The sequence below is a fragment of the Nanorana parkeri genome, unplaced genomic scaffold (genome assembly GCF_000935625.1).
Source record: "Nanorana parkeri isolate BGI_ZX_2015 unplaced genomic scaffold, ASM93562v1 scaffold204, whole genome shotgun sequence".
In the NCBI taxonomy this organism is placed as follows: Eukaryota; Metazoa; Chordata; class Amphibia; order Anura; family Dicroglossidae; genus Nanorana; species Nanorana parkeri.
The window spans coordinates 112,479-129,994 of record NW_017306472.1 but is presented as its reverse complement, the minus strand read 5'-3'; the positions used below and the strand labels follow the sequence as shown (position 1 = coordinate 129,994).

Here is a 17,516-nt window from a genome sequence, read left to right as displayed (position 1 = left end):
CAGTGGCTGTGAGGGGAAATGCCTCTGCTGAGCTGTGTGAGTGACAGCCAGCACCCTTACATGCCATAGCGACCCAGGCGGCCCACACGGCATCAGAGGGATGCCCTGGCCGGGCCCCATAGCCCATTGTTACGCCACTGCCTGTATCCATGAGAACTAAGATATTAATCTTTTTTAATTTTATTTATTTTTAATTTTAATTTTTTATTATTATATTTGTATTCATTATTAAGTATTTATATAGTGCTGCCAATTAACGCAGCACTGCACATACTTTTTAAATCCCATGAAGGTCCCATTCACACCTGAGCATTTTGTAGCTCGAATGCTCAAGCACGACAACGCTCAACCAGAGGAATCCCACTATTTGTAATGGCCCCTGATAACATCTGAGCGTTCTGTCCACTGTAGCAAAATGCCTGTAGCTTCAACAAGTAGACTTGAAAGTGACACTAAACTCAGCAGTTAAATCTTAATACATTCAGGTACCTTAACTATTAACAAAAATGTATCTTATTTGTGTATCACTCGGCTGTAGATCCTCAAATCATCTCTGAATTGGTGATGATACTGTCCTTCCTTCTGGACGGTGGCTACTTTTGTTCCTCACGGTCCCTGTGTGTATTGTAAAGTAGTCACCGCTCCAAGCTCACTCCCAGGATGGACTACAATCTCACATTTAGTTAACTAATTTGTATTGAGATTGTAGTCCATCACGGGAGTGATCTTGGAGCGGTGACTACTTTAAAACACACACAGGGACCATGGGGAACAAAAGTAGCCCCCCTCCAGAAGGAAGGACAGTGTCAGCACCAATAGAGAGATGATTTGAGGATCTACAGCTGAGTGATACACAAATAAGGTCCAGTATTGTTAATAGTTAAGGTACTTGAATGCATTTTTAAGATTTAACTCCTGAGTTTAATGTCACTTTAATGGCAGTGCCTGAAAAACGCTTGAAAAGTGAAAGTTTACACATGTTTTGAAGGAGTTGTCTATAAAGTCTATGGGGCCAAAACTGCTCAATTCTGCTCCTGTACCACAAGCAATGCATACTGTACAAACGCTTGAAAAACACCCACACATATGCAGAAAAAAGCCTCTAAGGCTCTGTTCACATCTATGCAATGCGGGAACACGTGTGATACCGCATACAATTCTGCATTGCATGTTGCAATGTTAGGTGTGCTGCTGTGTCATTATTTCATAAAGTCGGCATACTAAAAAAATGCAGATCATCAGGCTTTCTATGGCAGAACAGACTGTGCAAGTCTCTGCTGCCATAAAAACTTCTACCTGTCAGTAATTTAGTTTGCTCTGTCTGCTGAACCATGCATGGGCAGCTTAGCGCACAGACCCAGCATGTCGAGATGAAGTAACTCCGGTGCACATCTGTGGGAGTTACATCATGCTGGCTGGCCAATAAACAGGCCGAAGATGTCAGACTGGGAAGACTGATGAAAGATTGAGTGGCCAGCGAGGAAAGAGTGCAGTGCTGAAGGGGATAGTTTTGGCAGGTAAGTTTGCCATAATGTTCCAATATGCTGTGCATACTAATACATTATGGCTTGGAGCTCCAGGGGTAGCTTTTTTTTTTTTTTTTAAACGTGCATATGCGTTGTATTGTACACCGCATCACATGGTAACCTATTGCCAATGCAAGACCTCAAAAAAAGAAAGGTGCATGCACTTCTTTCAGTGCAATTTTGTTGCCATCGAAATTAATGGTCTGCTCTACCCCAGCACACCACAACACATCCCGCAGCACTTCTGCGATGTTGTATGTAAACGACGACTAGACCGTCTGGCTATGCTCACGTTTAGGTGTGAGGGCTGGTTCACACCTAGGCGATTTATCACACGGTTTGAGTCGCACAATATTGCGCAAAACACAGATTCGCATTGCGATTTGACGCGTGTCCAAAATCTCCTGTCGCACGAAAAGGTGCGGGAGCTATTTTCGGGCAGTTGTCGCTCTGTTTGGGTCCCATAGACATCTCTATGCATTTTAAAATCGCGCAACAACCGTCTGGCTTCCAATGAACTGTCACGCGATCGAATAAGTGCAACAATCAGGACCGGATTTACTTTCTCTGCTGCCCCAAGGCCAGGTTCCTCAATGTTCTCCCCTACCTGCCAACCCCCCCATGGAGAATGGGAGACCTGCAGGTAGCATACAATGTCGCCAAGATCACTTGTACAAAACAAGTGGTGGCTTTCCTGCTGTAGATTTAGCTCTGCTTGGCCAAAACAGGACTAAATGTAGAAAACAACTACCCGCCCCGAGCATCGGGAGATATCAGTTCCACACCCCTGCTGCCTCTTTACTCCCTGCTGCCCCAAGGCCGGGCCTTGGTTGGCCTTGTGGGAAATCTGGCCCTGGCGACAATCACACTAAAAAAGTTTAGCATCTGAATCACCTAAGTGTAAACCTAGCCTAAATGCAGCCTAATCCCTTCTCCCTTTATCATATATACATACAATAAATGTGAGACTATTCTATTATATTCATGATGTATCTTTATTTTCCCAGATCCCAATCACACGCAATACTAGTATATATCAATCCAAAAAATAAACTAATAAATATCAATAAATAAATTTTTTTACAAAAAAGCTTGTTGTATACAGACACACGAAAGGTCCACTTTAGTCTGATCGCATTTGCAATTAAAATGAGATCCCCTTCAGTAAAACGCCTCCTGAATGTGAATGAATACTCGATATTCAGTAAAATAAGAAGCGAGCGAAGTACGAGCTGCGTTCGTGATTTTTTAAAGAAAAAAAATCTCTTGCAAGTGGTTCTACTAACGCAGACACAGAATTAATTTGTGCTGTCGTTGCCCTTGGGAGCAGCCTCCAAGTCGCTGATATCACTGTCTTGTGGCTGGGGAAAAAAAAAAGGCTAATTAGCTAGAATATGTTGTAACAGCAAAAATTTGCGAAGTGAAATTGTAGCAAACACAATTGTTGTCATCCTTTTCATCTCCTCATTACTTTTTCATTTGTCACCCTGGTATCAACTGTATGAAAACAAGGCATTATTTTTACATATAGCTGGAGGGGTCTCTTTGCTGCAAAACTTCTACTACTACTATTTTTTGTTTATTTTTCATCTTTCAGGAGTTGACAAAAGATTGTTTATGATTTCTAAACTTCGGTTTTCATCCCGTGGGGTTTATTGTTTTACAAGAACAATAGACTGAATGGTTTTCTTTTTTCTTTTCTTTTCAGATAAAATTACAGAACTGTGTTATTTGCGGCTGTATTGATTCACATCAACAGAAAAGGTCACTTCATTCAATTTGATATATCAAAAGCCGATGTACGGTGTTTGCAATGAGGATTTGAGTTTGTGTAAGAGGAAACTTCGCAGTGTACAGGCGAGACCTTTGTAGCTGAAGCTTACCGCCGACATCGGATGGCGCTCGGACCTGCAGGTAGGTGTCTCGAAGGTTTCTTATGACAGGTGCAAAAATCAGTAAGATATAAGTGATGGCTTATCTCATTGGTATACAAAGTCCAGCACAGCCCCATAATTCTTCCTCCAAGGAATATGGCTTATCTCATGGCTATACCAAGTCCAATGCAGTCCACTAATACTTCCCAAGCATCATGGGTATACAAAGTCCAACAGGATCCATTAATACTTCCCCCATTTAATATAGCTTATACAGTATATGGGTAGAAAATGTATTTAATGATCATTAGAGGGATGTGGCGCGGTTTATGAAATGTGGTAAGTCTGGTCAACCAAAAAATATTTATCTTCATTTGCCTGGCTGCCCCACTAGCTGAATGGATGTCAGAATTCTCACCTTCCTAATGGCCTATAATCCATGAAGACTAATGTTTTATGTGGTTCAAGATCGACCTTCTCTCATAGACCACTACATGGCCTATAATCCATGAGGACTAATGTGTTCTTTGGTTCAAGCTCGACCTTCTCTCATAGACCACTACATGGCCTATAATCCATGAGGATGAATATGTTCTGTGGTTCAAGCTCGACCTTGTCTCATAAACCACTACATGGCCTATAATCCATGAGGACTAATGTGTTCTGTGCTTCAAGCTTGACCTTCTCTCATAGACCACTATATGGCCTATAATCCATGAGGACTAATATGTTCCTTGGTTCAAGCTCGACCTTCTCTCATAGACCACTACATGGCCTATAATCCATGAGGATGAATATGTTCTGTGGTTCAAGCTCGACCTTGTCTCATAAACCACTACAGCTTGACCCGCAGGCAGGGCCGGTGCTAGACTATTTTGCACCCTAGGCAAGACCAGCTACTTGCCCCCACCAGGCCCTCTCCTGTGGCATAACCCCCAATCCCCCCGGCGCGGCCCCATTCTCCTGCTGGCTAGCTTCTGCTGGCAACAGGTGGATGTAAGCAGCCAGGACCAATAGCTAGACTGTTATTGGCTTTTTTAATTTGAAATAGCCAATAGCAGACTGGCTATTGAAACCCCACCCACTGAGCAGAGGAGCGGAGCTGACAGAGAAAGTTGTCTTTTAGTTCCGCCCATCCGCCTACAGGGTTGCTGCTTACAACCTGCTATTGGCTCTTGCAATTTGAAATAGATGGGGGGGGCACCGTGAGGGGGTGAGTGGTCAAGGCTGCGCCCTAGGCAGCCGCAGCTAGTGACCTGCAGAGTCATGTGATATGAAGCCTCAGTCCCCTCTAGAGCCAGTGTGAGCAGTCTATGATTCGTAGAGGTCACATAAAACCTAAATTTTATTCCAAGCGTACCACAATTTGATTGTTTTCAGTTCAGCATTTCCCTTTCGCCGATCGATATTACTTGTTGCTGAGGATTTGGAGTTGATTGTTTCTACAACAGACTCTTGGTAAGAGGACCCCCCGCATTCCTCAGAGTGGCTGCCTTTGTGTCAAGCTGATTTTCAAAGCAGAGCACGGGGACTTTTTAAGGACAAAAAGCCGATAAAACTCTATTTTATCACTCTTCAATCCTTGCCGCAGCCCGGAGTGAGATGAATATTCATGGAAAGTCAATGTGAGCTCTTCCCTTGTACCGTGAGCAATAATCAAACAAGAGGCAGATAAGTGTAAAAGTGCATTCAATGTCAAAAAGCAATTTATTGCAAAAATGCGCTCAGTCTACACTATCACTTCTCATTATTAAATATACGTATTGGCAAACATGCCTCTGGAGATCTTATTAAAATAATGGACTCCTGTTAACAAGGAAAATGTTTTTCTAGCCATAAGCCATTAAGACGGAGCAGCTATCTGAAGCAGAGATATGACAGTGTTGGAGAATTGCAAGCGTGGTGATGTGCCGAGCTGTTTGTATGTTACTGGAGGGGACAGAATATTGCAGCTGATTTGGTGAAACGTCTCATTCCGAGCGCGTCACGGGGACAGCAAGACTGCAACTGTGGCATGAACCAAATTCCGTTGACTTGGTTTGATGGTTTCAAAGCTTTGATCACTTAAAGAAGAACTCAGAGCAGAAGAAAACTGAACCCTTGCTGTGGTGCTACTGCAAGGGTTAAGTGCTCATTTTTGTCTAGGGTCTAATATAACAAAGATATACACACCTGAACCTCAGCCATGGCTGGCTGATAGACTGGTGTCTGCAACCTTACCCCAAACCCACTTCAGTGATGCAATATCCCTTGGCATCCTCAAGTCCAATACACTGTATTGGACTTGATGACTCAAGGGTTCTTAGGTACTGCAGCCTCTCGTCCCCTCTATTCTGGTGTTGGTATGTTCCTCAGAGTCCTCACATCCAGTACACTGTATTGGAATTGATGACTCAAGGGTTCTTAGGAACTGCAGCCTCTCATCCCCTCCGTTCTGGTGTTGGCATGTTCCTCAGAGTACTCACATCCAGTACATTGTGTTGGACATGATCACTCAGGGGTTCTTAGAACCTGCAGCCACCTGTCCCCTCCGTTCTTGTGTTGGTTTGTTCTTCAGAGTACTCAAATCCAGTACACTGTATTGGACTTGATGACTCCAGGGTTCCTAGGAACTGCAGCCTCTCATCCCCTCCATTCTGGTGTTGGTATGTTCCTCAGAGTCCTCACATCCAGTACACTGTATTTGACTTGAACTGCAGCCTCTCGTCCCCTCCATTCTGGTGTTACTATGTTCCTTGGTGTCCTCACATCTAGTACACTGTATTGGACATGATGACCCAGGGGTTCTTAGGAACTGCTAGACTGGTCCCTGCACCCTCTCTCCCCTTCGCCCATCAGGCCTGCAGACCTTCATCCCAGGATTTAAAAAAATACTTGAATGTTATACCAATAAATAATAAAAAGGGTAAAACATACTAATATTACATTGCAGCATTTAGCTGCTTCCTGTATGGGGGGTAGAGACATCACACATACACATTGCAGTGTCAAGTTATATATAATATACCAATCTATGTACATTTTTGTGACAGTGTGTGTCTTGTCTTCCCCATCTGACAGCAATTTCTATAAGGAATTACAAGACCCTGGTCATGGCACGATGTGATTGGATTTGCAGCCCCACCACAGCTAAAGAGCCAGAGTTGCCCACCCTTGTGTCATATGTCTGCTCAAGTTCCAAAAAGGTCCCCACTGCACTCCTTACTGGTATGTTCCTTTAAATGGGTGCTGCAGTGATAGTGGATGGCGCCACTTGAAATCCAAATAATAAAGTATATCACCAGCACATCAAAGTAAAATCTTCAACGAGTGGTTATTTTATTGATATACACACATCTCGTCATAAAGCAACGTTTCGGGGCCACTCAGGGTCTCTTCATCAGGCATGACAATGTGCTATAATACATGACAAGTTTAAATATATGTACAAACCAATCAAAATCGTTCTTCCCCACCCCTGCTCAGGACCACCCAAAACTTACTTTCCATTGTGGGCTGGTTTCCTTCCTTTAACCCTTGCTGTGCCCATGCTTAATAAATATCATTAAAGAAAGAGTGAACACTGAAGGATGCAATGTAACAATGCTGCGAGTTCTGTACACGGGTTACCATGGAATACTAAGAGGAAACCTGACAGTTCCATTTCACACTTGTTTCACTTCATTTGACAGGCAGCAAGAACAAGGTGTAAAGCTGTGATGTCTGCCTCTGTAAATAATTAATGTTATCCCGTGCACGGGGCGATCCTTATTTAATAGAGATTCAGCGACGGCGAACCTGCGAGGTATGGCGTATGAATATGTAAATACCGTACTATTTGTGTTCCTATAGCTACAGATGGAATGTTAACCCTTCATGGTCTGGTCTCCAGAGCAAAACAGTGACTACAAAAGAAGAACCGGACAGGGCTCAGCTCACTCCTGATATCTTCGTCTTCCTAGTTTAAGAAAAAATGTGATTATGTTTTTGTGTAAGTGCGGTCATTGACTGCTACCCGGGACCGGATTTCCCACAAGGCCACTGAAGCCAGAGCCTCGGGGCGGCAGGGGTGTAGAATCTCCCAAAGCCCGGGACATGCAGTTCCGGGTGGGTAGTTGTTTTCTACATTTAGCCCTGCTTTGGGCAAGCAGGGCTAAATGTAGAGTGGGGAAGAGAACATTTCGCCTCCAAATGCTGTTTTTTGTTCGTTTTCTGACGAAGCCCCAGTGGGGGGTGAAACGCGTCATAGGCGTAGGCTAGGTGTTTTGTGTGTGACTGCTACGGCCGAGGCTGCCCTGACTTCTTCACGTCTAACAAACAACCAGAGGACTTGATTGGAGATATCACAGAGTTTCGGAGTTGGAGAAATTATTTCCTTTACCAATTTTCAGTTTACATTCACATTTATATACTATTGGATCCAGCCACATAGGATCTTTCTTTGGATTGAAGCACAACCAGGAAACAAATCGAAACAGCTGCTCAGTAAAGGCCTGCTTATGCAGCAAACAGAAGAGCCAAGATAGAGTTATTATCTCCTGAACCTACTGCACCTAATACAGATATTCGTTATCCTGGACAAGCTAACCATCCTGATGCTATAATCTCCATTTCAGGAAAAAAACAGCATTCCTCAGCAGGATTTCAATCTCCATTGGAGCAACTGACCCGCTAATATCTTCTTTCCATTTTGGAGAAAACCACCACTACAGATAAGCATGTGTTCAGCAAAGGCATATATCTGCGGCTGGGAGTAAAAGCCGAGATGAGGCTAGTGATCTCCTGAATTATCTGCATATCAAGCCGAAATTCATTTATATCCATGGTAAAACCACTCCGATCCTCTTACTTTGTTCTATGGGCGAACATACACAGTACTGTGAGTGAAATCCATCCATTTTTTTCTACACGTATGATATATATTTTTTCATGTTGACTGTTTCTTTTTGCATTTTTCCATACATGTGTATGATGAGATCGGGCATCTCCTTTCCAATCTTTGGGAATTCAATTCTTATATTTTTATAAAGTGGAGGTTTTCAGGGTGTGCCCTCTAACCAATGTTTATCCACACGTATTTTTTCTTATTTATCAGCCGTATGCAGCCACTTATATGTTTGTTGATGTTTTGTGATATGGATTTTTTGATATATGTGCAATTTTAAATATATACAATAAATAATTTTCTACGACTAATATAAAGTGCATGGTCAAAAAATTTTGAAACAGTGGTGGGATCCCCTTTTTCGGGGAAAAATCCTTTTTGTTAACAGTAGTATCCCTCACTACTCCCTACTGGAGGGGCTATCCCAGCCTCTAGTATAAATGAACATGCATAGAAAAGTCACAGTCCGTTAAATACAGTTTTTCTGGCAGACCATATTCCACAGACATTCAGACGCTCTCCAGTCTGTCTGTGCATCCACCCAGGGCAGCCTGGATCTCTCTCTGAGCTCTCTCAGTCACTATCAGGTGGCAGGCTAATTAATAGAGAGAGGAGGTGTACCTGTTGGGGCAAGGCTTAACCCCTTCCTAGCCAGCGAAAGTTGCCCTTTTCAATCTTTTACTGACATACACAAAGCCATATACCCTGTCACACCACCAAAGTATGCTAGTGTCCCTCACTGGCAATGGTTCTGGGAATATCGACTGGTTGGCCTATCGCCGGTCTTCAGATGATCCCGTTGCTGGACAGCAAATTCACTAAGGCAGTAAGTAAGACCCTCCTCCACTGCAAGGAAGAAGGTGAAGACTTGGGACCAGTCATGTTTCATGACCATGCATCCCTTTAGGTATTTTTGGCATTTAGAATACTAAGGGGGAAAGGAGTGGGGAGAAGGGGTTGCCTCCATCCTTCACCCCACTTCCTGAATTCCCTTCCCACTCATAGTCTATTAGCCTTAATTTTAATACCTTCATTTTAGCTGTCTTCTAGTCAGTTGGGAAATGTCATGGGTCCTCCTGACTTCTGTCCAGCATAAGTGGTGGGTAGTCCTTACTACAGCACCAAAGGGCGTTTATATATTGGCACATGAGTGCCATTTAGTGCAGCAATACCGTGAGCCCAAACCAGTGTGAGCATTCACCCGTGGGGGTGTCCTCCACAGCCTGGGCTCATAGCAATGTAGTGGCACTGGAGAATAAAGAGGGCATGTAATGTTGAAAAAGTAAAAAAAAAAAAGCAACCTTTAGTTCTGCTTTAAAGCATCAGTGACTCATAATATCTCCAGGTCTCATGAAAATAAGACTGTCAGTTCTTGCCCCCGTGTGAAGCTTCATGGAAATGAGTTCACCAGAGTACCAAGCACTATACAGATATCTGCCGGCTATGGGTAACTGCATTCTGCTGCTACTAATTCCACTTATAGTTCTCTATATTTCCTCTATATGCTGCTTTATAGAATATATGAAAATAAGACTGTCAGTTCTTGCCCCCGTGTGAAGCTTCATGGAAATGAGTTCACCAGAGTACCAAGCACTATACAGATATCTGCCGGCTATGGGTAACTGCACTGCCCATATGTGCACATTGCTCAAAACAGAATGTGAATGTGATGCACCAGCTGCTACCCACATTGTATACAAGGAAACCTGCATTTGTAGGTCTATTCATGTTAATTGGAATGCGACCTTTCATGAGGCAATACTTTGTTAAGAACGTTATTTCTTTCTAAAGCATAAGAAGTATGCTAGTACTTTATTACTGGGGTACATCGCCCTTCTGCAGCCTGTAGAGAAGTCTTTCAGATGTGCAAATATGATGTCTTCATCAGCCAATCTTATATTGTTGTCCAGTGGAATTATAGCTGGGAAGCTTTTTCAAGATTTTCATCAAACAGCAAATTTTCTTAGAAACTGACTTCTAATCCATATTCCATACTTGTTGTGTGAATTCCTCCATGTCTTCCTTCTCAGGGCCGAGTATCCTTCACAAAGAGAAACAGAAGATGTTATAGTGGGGAACTTTCATCTATGGGGTGACTACACTGACTTGTGGGATCTCCCTGGAGCTCCATTGTAGCCACCCCTACATAGGCACTAACAGCTATAGCCGCATGAGATGGCACACTTGGGGGGGGGGTTCATCATGGTCCTCCAAAATTATATTGGTCTTAATTACTTCCAATTTCATTAAAAGTTTATTAAACCCTCAGGTTTTTTTTTGCATATATCTACTGCTAGCAAGCAGTAGATGTATGCATAAAACGTAAAAAAAAAAAAAAACCCTTTCAAACAGGTTAATACTTACCTGTGTCTCCACAGCGCGCTCCTGTCCGAAAATCTGAAAAATTTTGGACGGCCGCAAAGGATCTTGGGGCGGGAGCATGCGCAGTTCAGATTTTCGGCCAAGAGACGAGGAGAGACACAAGGAAAGTCTATGGACAGCGTGCACCCGCATGCAGACACCGTGGGACAGGAAGTGCCAGCAAGGACAGAGGAGTGAGCGCTGGATCGGAGACCCGAAGTAGCGCTTGAGGGACAGATGAAAACGACAGGAAAGAAGAAGATTGGACTAAGAGACATCATTTAAGGTAAGTGCTTTAATTAACATTGGGGGGAGGAAAAAACATTTTTGACTTTAATGTCACTTTAACTATGGAACAAGGTGCGGGAGATGTCTCTCTCTGGAGTCTAGACCTCTTTTAACACAAGAATGTATTTTGGTTTTGGTTGCTTTAGAAACTGAAGCTTGGCACAGCATGCTATCCTTAGGGCCTGTTCACATGAGATCAGGTCCTGATCAGCAGACGTGGAGCTGCTGATGCAGTGCGTTTTTGATGTGTTTTTGGTCCGGATGCTGACAGTTCATTTTTTTTTTTTTAGCTAAGGGGCTGTCAGTATGCAGAGTCAGCCTATGAGGTCACTTCCGCCCTCTCGGAACATCTACTTCCCTTTGTGTATGTAAAGCTGGTGATCAGGCATGTATCACATATTTGCAGGCATGTTGATGGTGCTGGCTACAGCAATCTGCAGAGAACGAGCCCGCAGGAGACGTCCTTATTGGGTACACCCAATCTTGAGGCTCCGGGACTCAAAGGGTCAGTTCTGGAGTTTGTATGAGGATTTGCGAGGTCACCCGGATATTTTTTTTCCCTTTACTCGTATGTCCATGGCAAGGTAATGGGCATGTTCCAAATGTTTGCAGTTTATGTCGTTACCTCTACCCCAACCTGTCTGTCTATCGTTGATAACATCATAATAAATGGAGCAAGAATACCATTTTTTTTTCCTTAGCTGCATTGCGTTGCGTTTCCGCTCCGTTTTCGTTGCGTTTTGTGCGCGTTCGTGCGTTTCCGGACTGTTTCCGGACCGGACAAAATGTGACATGCAGTATTTTTACTGTCGTAAGCTGAACGGACTGCACACATGACAACTGTAGCCCATAAAACACATAGGGATACATTGGGATGCATTTTGAGTGCAGCAGCGTACGGATCCGGTCAGCACACAAAACGGACGTCGTGTGAACAGGCCCTTAGGTCTATGGCCTACCAGGACACCTTCTCGGATAGATATTCTGTATATTATAAAAACATATTACAGGAAGTACAAAGGAGTTTTAGTCCTATAAGTTCCAGCCTGATATAGATATTGCATGTTTAAAATGGTAATATAGGATTATTAGTTTAGAGGGGGTGACACATTAACTTATTTGCTCATTGTCGTGCAGTCATGGGAACATCTGAGTGTTACAGTGTTAGGCATCACATGACGTGTCATGTTACTTGATCCCCTTTTTAAACTAGAGCAGGATACTCTGTCACCACTTGAGCAAGTCAGATTGATCCTTTGAGCTACTGAAGCCAATCAAAGTCCCAGTGCTCACTGCACCCACAGCCAAGTTTAATTGCACCCATAGCCTCCATTACACCTCAGTTGCTCCTCTGTTGTACTTCTGCTACATCCACTGTCTCTTCTGCATCTCTACTGTACCCACTTCTACCTTATCCACAGTCTCTGCTACACTTCCACTACACTCACTGTAACTCTGTTTCACCTCAGTTGATCCTGCTGCCTCTGCAGCACCCACAGTCTAAGCCTCTGTTGCACCTCTGCTATGTCCACAGTCTCTGCTGCATCTCCACTTTACCCATAGCCCCACTGCACCTCCATTGTACCTCTGTTGATCCTGCTGCCTCTGCAGCACCCACAGTCTCGGCCTCTGTTGCACCTCTGCTATATCCACAATCTCTGCTGCATCTGCAGCCTCCACAGTCTTTGCTGCACCTCCACTGCACCTGCTACTGTCATTGCACCTCAGCTGCTCTCACAGTTTCCGCAGCATTCAAAACCTCAGCCTCCATCGGAGTATGAGGACTTAGAGGGGGCTTCCAAAAATAACAGGCAATATGTGCTTACCATATGTTTTAAGACACTTGCAGCTGCTATAGTATATGTTTGAGATCTTATTCTGTATGTTTTAAAGCAGTTCAAGGTTTAATAAGTAGTTTATTGTTTGAAGAATTGTCATGCAATATATTGAAAATGAAGATATGATTGCCTTATGATTTATTTTAACATAAAGGATAAGGGAAATTTCAAACAGACATTTCTGAATGTTTCCTCACCCTTTTCCCCCTCTCTCACTATGCTGATCTAACCCACGCTTACCCTCTTGCACTGTATACTCCTGATTGGATGCAAATCTGCACCCATGCTCCCTCACAGCTTTCTAGGCACTGAGGACTGTGGCTGTTCTGTGAGGAATGTAAGTGGCAAGTGCTGCCATGCTCTGTGTTGCTGAGCCGGTCACAGAGAAATCTTTGTGATCTCTCCACAAGCTCAGTGTCTAACAACATGGCGCCAGCTCTTCCAGTTTGAGTGTTGTGTTCGGGGTTCCAGGCATGCCCTGCACACCCTGTGCGCACGCCTATGATTAGCGACTGTTTTGCATGAAAATGCCTTCTGACTTTTTTTAATTACTCATTTTAAGTTATTGTAATTTCTTGTGCACATAATCTTTGATGCAACTTTCCCAAGTTAACATGATTTACTGTATGTTCTTTATTTTTATGACTGAATTTAAACTGACAGATCTATCAGTTTTTGCTCTATAGTCCCCAGAAATGTCACTTTCTGCTTCTGTGATTGGCTGACTGATTTTCTCAGAAGTCTGAACTAAGATATAAGTAAAATGTTAGGCATCCCTTGCAATACGAAATTAATTTATGGCAAGAAATTCCATAAGGGTTAATTACTACAAAAGGGATGCAGGCACGACACTTTTCCTCATTAGAACTCCACCAGCTGATTATAATGAACTCAGACCTTCCATTCAGGGATCAGTCTGAAAAGGACATGATGCAACAAAGGGCTATTTCTTAAGAATAGAAACAGGCCATAATCTGCAACAAGGTTTGTACAAATCCTTGCAATCTACATAAATTACCCTAAAGAGATTTTTTTTTCTGAACAAAGTGAAATTACTCTTTAAATAAACTCTTAATACAAGGTGCAACCATGGCACTGGTGTCAGAGTGCACTTTGGGCTTTCTAAAGCAAGCGCACACCAAAAGTCAGATCCTGTCTGACTTTATCTAACTGAATCCAATTACCCATTTGAACAGACTAGCAAGTAAGGGAAGAGGATACTGCCAATTCATGGTATGTTGAATATGTAATGTAATCTTGAACTATTGAGCTCTGTAAACAACAGACTATATTAATAAAGCAGTTACGGGAACCCTGGAAAACATGTGATACAAAGCCTAACTGGAAAACATTGTAGTTTTTAGTCTAATTATAATAAAGTATACACAAAAAACAATGCATCCCCTTAAGTATATATTCCCTTGACACCATTGCAGCAGCACCCCCCATTCCCAACCATCACCCACTCCCCATCCTCATTGGGCCAGCACCCCCTAACCCCTCACCACTATTTTGCTAGCACCCCCCAACCCTTCACCACCACTGCGCGAGCACCCCTTCCGATCCTATGTTTGCATATGAGTGGAGTTTAAAATGTAGACCCCTTAAGATTAGATAATTTTTTTTACATGAATGAGGAGTTTCTGGAGATTGGATTGATGTGGGTCACAGGGATGTGCGGACCAGAATGGCCTGTTGCATGACATGACGATAAATTGAGGTTTTATAAAAGTAGGCTATCATCAACCCTGTCTATTCAAACTGTGAATCTTTATGTTATACTAGAATAAACCTTTAACACCCCACTCGAATCCAAGCTGCTGTTGGATTTGCCCATGCAGTGCCCTCTCCCCCCAATGCTTGTTTGGCTAGAGGGGAAAAAACAGATATGCTCACTGTATTCCTCAATGCCACAGGCTTCCCCCTGAAGCTGCTTCACCTTGCTACCCAGCCAGCCACAGTTCTCTGATGTCATCATGTACAATACAGGAGCAGCAGTCCTGTGTTATCAGGGAGGACAGCAGGGGCCCTTCCCTGGAGCATAAGATGACATAGAAAAGCACAGAGGACCAGGGGAATGAGCAATAAGGTAATATTTGTACTAATTCCTCAGCCAAAAAATAATTTAAGACATGCAGTGCAGAGGGACCTCACTGCATGGATACATTAAACCGCAGTCCATAGATGGACTTTAGAATAGTTGGGGAGGAGCCCAGATAATCATATCATCACTTCTAGAGATTGTTTGAAAGGAAATGTGGAGAATACATAACTGCTGAAACAAACAACAGATGGCGGGGAATGCATCGCTCTGTAAGATCTGGCAAACGTGACAAGGATTTATATCTTCACCCACGAGCCGAGCCAAAGAGTCTCTGGACAGACACAGAATGGAGAGTGGTTATTTGTCGTCTTATAGAACACAATTGGAGCAGATGGTATTGGTACACAATATCCATATAACAAGCAGCTGTTTCATTTCTACATCGAACCCAACTGAAGTTATTGTCATCACTGCCATAACATGTTATATCCACCAACAGACAGGCCAAAGGGCTCTAGCCTTTTTCTTTTTATCTTCTCACCGTATTGAATTTAAAATAGTCTTGAAGTACTTTGGTATCAAAAACTACAATAAACCACCAGTTTATCCCAATTACGTATATATTAAATACAAGCAAAAACATTGTAAGGAAGACATCATTTACCATGGGTGGCTAGATGATCCTTCAGTAGGGGCAACAAGAGCAGCACAATTAAATATGTAATTGTCCACTTTCAAGCTCCACCAATGCTTTTCAGAGATACACTATATAGCAACAAGTTTGTGGAAACCTGACCTTCATAAGCCTTCCTGACATCCCTTTCCAAAACCTTTGGTATGACTTTTGGGGGAATCCCACACACTTTTTTTTAATTTAACTTGAGATCCCTCCTAAAATTCCTACCAGACCTTAAGGATCTGGTATGTTTTTTGGGGGGAACCCCATGCTTATTTTTCCCTTTTATTTAAATGGGGTCCCTCCCAACATTCCTACCAGACCTAAAAGGTCTGGTATTGTTTGGGAGGGGGAACCACACTTTTTTTTCTTTTCTTATAAATGTCATTTTTTGCTGCAGCAGGTTCAGCATTGTACAGATGTGCCATTTTACGGTCAGTTTAAGCAGACCCCCAGGGACAATATTTTAAGGAATTTTTCATTTTTATTGTTTCACTTTTAGCAATGTTAAAATCACTGCTCCTTTAAAAACAGTATTTTTTTTAAAGTGTTTTTTTCATTGATACATGTCCCACAGGGCAGTACCTGAATCTCCATACCCTTTTTATGGCCAATAACTTGCATCTAAGCTTTCAAAATGGGAACATTTGATTTTCTGAGTTCTGGTCTCATAGACTTCCATTGAGTTCAAAGTTCGAACTTTTTGCATGCTCTAAAGTTCGAACTTGAACCGAACTCAGGTGGGTTTGGACCATCACTAGTCTTTGTATGCTGTAGTGTTAACACGACCCTTCACTGGAAACACCTGAACTCAATCATTTGGAGAGCTGTCCAGTGCTTCTGGCCATATAGTTGGTGTGCGGGTCAGATGTCCACAAAGCTTTGACCATAAAGTGCATTTTAAAGCTAGGTGGAAGATATAAACCATTGTCCAGGATTTAGGTAATGCTAAATGTGAAAGCCCCAAGCGCACCAGATGAATAACTGGACAAAACAATTATTCGTAATGGACCCCATGATCTTATGTTCCAGAATAAATCTCATCTATGGTTTCTGGTGACCTAGAACGACAACGCTTTATTTTACAATGGTCTGAAAATTTTTTTCCTCTTTCACAGTGATAATGTTCTGGTTAGCCAGTTTTTAATAATAACATAAGAAAAAGACACTGGCATCTCTCACAGAGCACAATCTTAGACATTTAAACATCATCTTGTACTATTCCAATCCCAAAATTTATATACATTCATTCCGCCGTACAGCTGGAGGCTCTCAGTAGACTCATAAAATGCCCCAGTTCCAACCTCATCATATTCTTTAAGCCCGGCAGCAATCACTGGTACTTGTGTTATGCTCACCTATTACACATTTGTTTTTGTTTTGCAATATTTTTCCTTTCCGAGCTGTCCATAGAATGCAACTGGACATTTTCATCCCACCAAATCCCCATGTTGCTTACTGCCAGGACCCCGAGGCTATGGGCTGCAATTACTTATTTCCACACTGGCTGTCACACAATAGTGCTAAAATATTTTGTATTGTCCCACCATTGGATGATTTGTACAGACAGTTTACCGTAAATCTGTCACAAACCCGAGCAATACAAACTGAATGCCTGATAAAGATGAAAAAAAAACAAACAAAAATGTAGCAGCTGTTGCATAAAGTAAAAAGTCATATACTGCTATCAATAGGTGCAAAGATATAGGCAGAGGTTATATGCAAATTATGACTTTTACCTTACAAATTTAACTTAACCTGGATTCTCCCCTTCCTGAGCCTCCCTACTGGTCTTGTCGTGTGATAAATTGCCTAATTGGCTAATTGGAAAGTTTTTACAAGGGGGGGGGGCAAGGCCTCCATGCAGAGACACAGTTCAGGACAAGGCATTCTATGTCAGTAATGGGAAAAGATCACCTGCAGGGAGACCAGTCAATGCAATACTGGTGCTTAAGTTAACCATACATGGAGTGAATTTCAACTGGTTTTGAAATCTTGGCCCTGGGTGGCCCTCGTGGCATCACTCCGCTTGACAAAAGTCAAAA

General features: G+C 42.7%; 1 long non-coding RNA gene across 1 annotated transcript in view; it reads left to right on the top strand.

The window, feature by feature from the left end:
• The window catches only part of LOC108786341, a 209,844-nt gene that overhangs the window by 176,187 nt on the left and 16,141 nt on the right, over positions 1 to 17,516 (top strand). Inside the window, exon 2 of the long non-coding RNA XR_001941192.1 lies at positions 3,235 to 3,440. This is a non-coding gene — a long non-coding RNA (uncharacterized LOC108786341). The remainder of the gene's footprint in view (positions 1 to 3,234; positions 3,441 to 17,516) is intronic.